Source organism: Gavialis gangeticus, unplaced genomic scaffold (genome assembly GCF_001723915.1).
Source record: "Gavialis gangeticus isolate Ggan-Ray unplaced genomic scaffold, GavGan_comp1, whole genome shotgun sequence".
NCBI lineage: Eukaryota > Metazoa > Chordata > Crocodylia > Gavialidae > Gavialis > Gavialis gangeticus.
This window is the reverse complement of record NW_017729015.1, coordinates 14,517,180-14,523,354: the sequence shown is the minus strand read 5'-3', so window position 1 is coordinate 14,523,354 and position 6,175 is coordinate 14,517,180. Positions and strand designations below refer to the sequence as shown.

At 54.3% G+C, this 6,175-nt stretch overlaps 1 long non-coding RNA gene across 1 annotated transcript; it reads left to right on the top strand.

Moving 5' to 3' along the window:
• The first annotated feature begins 1,393 nt into the window (after window positions 1-1,393).
• Window positions 1,394-5,562, top strand: LOC109294256. The gene is made up of 2 exons (XR_002096497.1): window positions 1,394-2,100; window positions 5,184-5,562. It is a non-coding gene; the product is annotated as an uncharacterized LOC109294256 (long non-coding RNA).
• The last annotated feature ends 613 nt before the right edge of the window (window positions 5,563-6,175 follow it).

The following is a 6,175-nucleotide window of genomic DNA, read 5'->3' as shown; positions in this document are numbered from 1 at the left end:
CCTGCGCGACTTGAAAGCAAACTTTTGACAAGTTGATCAATGAGGCCTGCAGCAGAGTCAGCCGGGGAGCGTGCAGAAGGAGGGAATTAGAGCAGAAAAACGGGGCCGAGAGAAGCACCCTCTCTAATGGAGCGCCAGCGCGGACCGGCATCCGATACTAGGCAAGAGTGAGCACAAACCTTAGTGAATGCCCCAGGGAGACATCCCTCTGAGCTCCCTGGCCTGCTCCCCTGCTTTCTGTGTAAGGCTGCCCCCATGCATAATGCAGAAGCCGGTTTAAAAGGGGACCACTCTCCTCCCATGGCCCTGGGGGGACTGAGCTTTTTGGGGGGGCGGCGTGGTGCTTTTGCTGCCGAGCTGGCTTGGCTTGCATCGCTCTGTCTGACAGCGTGGTGGGGCTGAATGGGTTCTCCCATTGCTGAAGTGCTGTAGAGGCACTAGACACATCCAGCCATCCCCGCAGGAGGGGTAGAGTAGTGGCTTTCAACCCTGTTAGGCTCAAGGCACCCTCAGGAAAAAGTCAGCTCTTAGTTTTCGCTCTTTTTTTGACTATGAAAAAATAACCCGGCAGTTTTTCTGTTGCAAGGAACTCAGAAAGACCACGGCTGGCCTGAATGTCTTTAACACGATGGAGTCTTAGCTGGATCATTGGATTTATCTTGTGAATCCTATTTCCACTCCCAACAGTGTGGCTTTATGTGGCACCCCGAAAGGTTCTCAAGGCACACCAGGGTGCGGCAGCACCCAGGTTGAGAATCGCTGTCCTAAACCTTCCCTCCAGGGAACAAGGCTGTGTGCCCTGAGCTTTCCTGACCCCAGTGGGGGTGGCCTGGCTGAGTCTCAGCTGCCCAGGGCTGTTGGCAGCAGGTGTAGTTTATAGCATCCCTTGGGCTGCTCTAATTAATGCTGAGGGAGCCCAGGTGCTGGGTTTTGGAAGCAAATGGGGGACCATGCACCAGGCAAGGTGGGCATACTGGCCTCCCTTGAGCCTTGGCCATGCCAGCTGTCTCGCCCCCTCCTTGCTTGGCATCTTGGATGTTCCCTCAAGCCTGAAGTATTCTCCTTTTTCAGCCCTTCCCTACAACTGGAGAGGGGCCTTCCTCTTTGGCAGCTTGGCCCCCACTTATTGCAAACTGTGAGGCCAATCCTGGTAGACAGTGCCACCGGGCACCAAGAAGAGCAAGGTGGCACTTGCTAGAGCAAGGCAGTGCCATCCAGCACTGACCTTCCAGCTCTCTGTATCCGAGGCAGGCCTGGTGCCCTGAGCTATCACTGGAAGAGCATCCTCCTCCCAGGAGGAAGCGGGTGATTCAGAGCTGGGGTCATAGGGACTGGGCTGTGGAGGCCACCCCACCCCGTTCAAGCATGCACCTTGTCTCTCTGCAACCTGGACAGGCGTATGATTTATTACAGAGGCACTGCTGTCAGGAAGGCTGGCCTCTGGCAAGCTGTCTGCTTCAGCTGATTAAAGCTGCTACCTGCTGTTCTCTGGGGACCCAGGGCTGGTTGCTCCGAGGAAGGAGGATGGAGTTCTGCATGGCTAATTCCACCTCCGTAGCCATCTCCCTCCCGCCTGCCTCCAAAAGCGCATTGGGTCCCAGCTCTCTTGAGTGATCTGGCACCAGAGGAATCCCCTCCTGGGAGTGTCAGGAGTGTCGCAGCGGCCACGCAGAGGGAGGGACCAGGGACGCAGGTCAATCCCAGGCAGCCAGAGGCGCGTCCTGAATGGATCCAGTCCAGCTGTTTGCAGCACTGGCCACGAGTCCCTCCTTCCATCGCGCCCTGCGAAGCTATTAGCAGCTGGGCCAAGCGCCAGTGGAATTCACTCCCGTGCCTGAGAGCCAGGCACCACCGACACCCTCACCGGCTTTCAGTGGCGCTGTTCCAAGAACGAGGAAAACCAGCAGCAGTCACCTGGCAGCAGTGCGCGGAGGCTGCCGTATGCTGGGCTCTGCCTTAGAGGGCGAACGAGCTCAACAGGCAGCTGTACAGTGGCTCAGGACTCCAGCCACGATCGCACTGTCCGGAGACAGGATGAGCAGTGAGAGACAGGCCGTGCATCATTGGGCTTGTTGGGAAGCCACCGCTATTCAAGCAAAGGTTAGCAGCCATTAGAAGAATAAGCAGAGCTGAAAAAGGTCCCTGGGTTAGAGTTAGGGTTAGGGTTAAGGTTAGACTCTGAGCATCCCTGCTTCCCAGCCTCACTGGCATCACTGCATCCTCACTGACTGCACTCAGCCTGGCCCACGGCTCTTCAGGTATGTCCCGGCGGGGATGCTCCCAAATGCACCTCATCCACCTGTTTCTGCTCCTGGCCCCAGAGATAATATATTGTCCCAGTGGCCACGCTCAAGCATGCTGGAGATGGAGGTCTCAGGTGGGTGCTCAGGGGCGGCCTCATAGCAACGTTCCTGCTTTTGCAGGGCATGAGCGGGAGCGTGTAGGCAGGGTGTCTTGGGAAGATACCCGATAGAGGTGTATCCGTGCGATATATGTGTGTCAGGACAGCTCAGAGCTGGGAAAGCTTGTCTTTCCCTTCAAGGGAACTGTGGGAAGGTTTCTGGAAGATTACCCTTCAAGTGATATTGCTTGTATCCTCAATGCAACATGCTCCAGCGCCAGGAAAGGCCAGCAAAGCAAGCGAGCCCAGGCTTGCGGCACAAATAAATGTGCCCTGGAGGGCTGGTCTGTGAAAGGGGGGAAAGCGCAGAGGGGGCTTGGACGGAGGTAGCCGTAAGTCATCGGATGATGCCAGTCTTCCAGGGTATAGGGAAGTCGTCAGTGAGTCCGGAGAGGACAGAAGAAGCCCATGCGAGATCTGCACGTTTGATATGCACACGTGCTCTGAGCTATCTTGTCTCAACCTTGGGCTGAAGCATCATTTAAAAGGGGGAAAAAAAAATCCAGCAAAAGTCAGTCTTTAAAAATGCAAATAACATGTGATGCTGAATGTCCTCGTTTGTCTGTAATTGCAAAATTCTTAGACTCAATCAGCCGAAGATAAACTGTGTTATTTAGGAGCAATTTGAAAGCAGACAAATTGAAAACAACAGGCCAGATTCTGCTGGCAGGGAGCGAGCGGGAATCCACAAGCTGGCGCTGGCTGCTGTGCGGAGTTTGCGGCAGTCGGGCAGAGATCAGCATCCGGCCTGCTCCGTTTTCAAACTGGAAAGCATTCAGGAAGCGTGCGCTACATGCTCAGATGCCTGCCAGCCCTTCTGTCTGCTCACGGAGAGCTTGGGCCCGACTGATTTTCATCAGCAGCCCTCTCTGGAGTCCCATGCAGTTACTCCGTATTCACGCTGGGGGAACTGAGGCAGGATCTGCCCCAGCGAGCCCTTGTGCTGAATGCATCAGCATTGGTTCCCACCCCCCAACCTCATTTTCACTTTTCTTGCCTGGTTAGAAAATGCTAAAGGACTTAATTGCATTAAGAAACCGCTCCCCTCCCCTGCCCGAGTCTATATTTGCTCTTCTGCCGTGGCTGGCAGGGCATACAGAAATAAACGCCACTGATGCGAAGCTGGAGGCCTCTACCATGTTGTGCAGACAGCTTCAAATCCATCTTCGTGCCACCATTTTTCCTTTTGGAACAATTCCTTTGGGATCTGGACTGCTCTGGGCCGATGCAGCCCCTGGCATAATTTAGGGTAGCGCCAAGTTGCTTGAACTGAGGTTGGCTTCTCCGAGTTTATGGGCTGCTATACAACCTGGAGAGCCATGAGCTACAGGCTAGTGTCCGGCATACCCACTATGGTGGGGCTGGCATTTTGAGTCGCTCTGCTCTCTCTGTGTCAGGCCCATTGCGGTGGCCATTGCGGTGTCCTGGCCCATTGTGGTGCATGAACATTTCCTATTCACTGCAGCACAGGCATCTAATCTTGGAGCGGGGGAGCCAAGCCGTCCCGTTCTCTTATTGCTTGAGGAATGTGCTGGGGTTCATGCTCCGCCATGTGATCTGCACAGTCGCACCCTGTGCAGCTCCTGGGCTTTCCCCTGGTTAAGCCAGGGGTGGTTAACCAGCGGCGTGGGCAGATCAGGGAAGGGACAGGCAACACAGGGCAGGAAGCAGAACGCAGAGCTGCAGATGGGGCAGGGAGCACAGAGCAGAAAGCAGAGCAGTAGATTGGGCAGGGGAACATCCATCCTTGGAGGTTTTGAAGACCCGGCTAGACAAAGCCTTGGCTGGGATGATCTAGGTGCGGCCAGTCCTGCTTTGAGCAGGGGGTCGGATTAAATGACGTCCTGAAGTCCCTTCCAACCCTCATTTTCTATGATCCTAAGGGGGTGGCACTCAGGGAAGGCGTGGAGCTAATTTGCGGCACTTCTTAAAAGTTTGGCTCTCACTGGGCTAAGCCATGAGGCCTCCGTTCAGCAGAACAAAGGGGCATCCAAGTGATTTTCAGTGGTGCATCTAGGCCTGGAGTCGCTTCAGTCATGGGGCACCCACAGCTGCCTGGAGAAGCTGCGAAGAATCGAGCCCCTGGTGCTTAATAAGAGACTGGCTGTGGCAAGGACGCGTCCAGGTGGGGCAGCCCACGAAGGGGAGGAAGAATGACATGTTATGCATCTATGTGAACGTGAGCTTGGAAAGCCATCCACCTTCACGTTGCAAAGGAACGACAAGGATTTGAAGCTCCCATCAAGTCTGTCCCCCATGTGAATATTCATCAGGCCACGTTTCATGTGGATCTGGTGTTTGTGAGTGCCAGCGAGTGGCAGCATGGGCTTAGCTGGAAGCTTTGCCCGGCGCCGAGGAGCTAATGAGCCTTGATTCTCTTGGTTGGAGTGGACTGGCTCGTTGTGCCTGGTTGTCTGGGATAATTTGGCCATGGTAGGGCAATGTGGTTACTTAGAGTCCGGGACTCCAGAAGAAGCAAGAGCGGGACTTTTGCAGCAAATCCATCCTGGGTTTCCTAGGAGGCCTGGGAGGAGATGGACAGGCTGGGATCAAACTGTTGGCTCTTTCCTACTGAGCTGGAGTGGGTTCATTAAGAGGATCTGGTGACTTGGGGCAGGCACTTGGGAAAGAGGAATAGCCTTGCATTGCATTTCCCTTCTGATGGTAACAGGGAGGACGCTGGAGGGGTTTGTTCCTGATGGCGCCGAGGCTTTAGTTTTACATCATAATCATGTCATAAAAAGGAGAAGCGTTTTCCCCTCGACTCAGCTTTCCATTTCAGGTCTCCTGCTGATTGCCCTATTGGCTCCATCTCAGAAGCAGGGCGGCAGAGAACCTAGTTAATTAAACCCCAGAAGGCACCTATGCTTCATGTGCTAGGCACTGCAGCCACTGGATCTCAGCTGGTGCATAAACCCATTACCGGGCCGGAGTCTCATTTGCAAGCAGAGAGTGTTGGTGTTCACAGCTGCCTGGTAAAGCCTCTGTGCCTCGAGTGTGCTCAACATGCCTGCCGCATCCTGCGGAGATGTGAGGGAGACAAAGAGAGGCCAAGGAGGATGGGGGAGGGAGAGGAGAGAAGGTGGATCTTGGAGCCTTTATGGAGTCAGGGAAAAATAGGAGCTCCAATAAAGGCATAATAAACCTGAATGAGCACTCAGCATTGGCAGCATACCGTATTTTTTTAAAACAACACGCACCTTTTTGCCCAAAGCAGCTGTTGGAAATCAGAATGCGCAGGATATGCAAGAAATACGGTAAGAGCGGTTTCGGCTGCAAAAGGGAAAGTAAAGCCTGCAGCAAGCCACAGGGGCAGAACAGGGATCAGGCTTGGCTCCCCAGTCACTTATTGAGGAAAGATCTTTTTTTTCCCTTTGCTCTGCCTTTTAAAAACAAGACGTGGATTTGATTAGGTGGCGTGTTGTGTACAAGAAAATATGGTGCGTGCCCCATCTGGTAGACAGCCTCCTACTGCTATCAGAGCTGTGTCGTTAGGTCAAATACGTAGAGTCGGCACTGGGGTCTTGAAGTCTCGGGGTCACCGTCACCCGGCCAGTTTTGTAACCGATACAAAGCCAGCAAAGCCGCAGAGAAATCGGCTTCCTTGCAGAGGAATCTCAACCCACTTCCCTGCTTGGGATAACGGAGGTGTGGAGTGGGCAAGGGCAGTGCCCCATGGTTGCACAGGGCATCAGAGCAAACAGGCAAAGTCCTGGCCTCTATCCCTGTGTTCGTGCTGCTCTGAAGCAGGAAGCGATCCTGTCCTCTCGATTT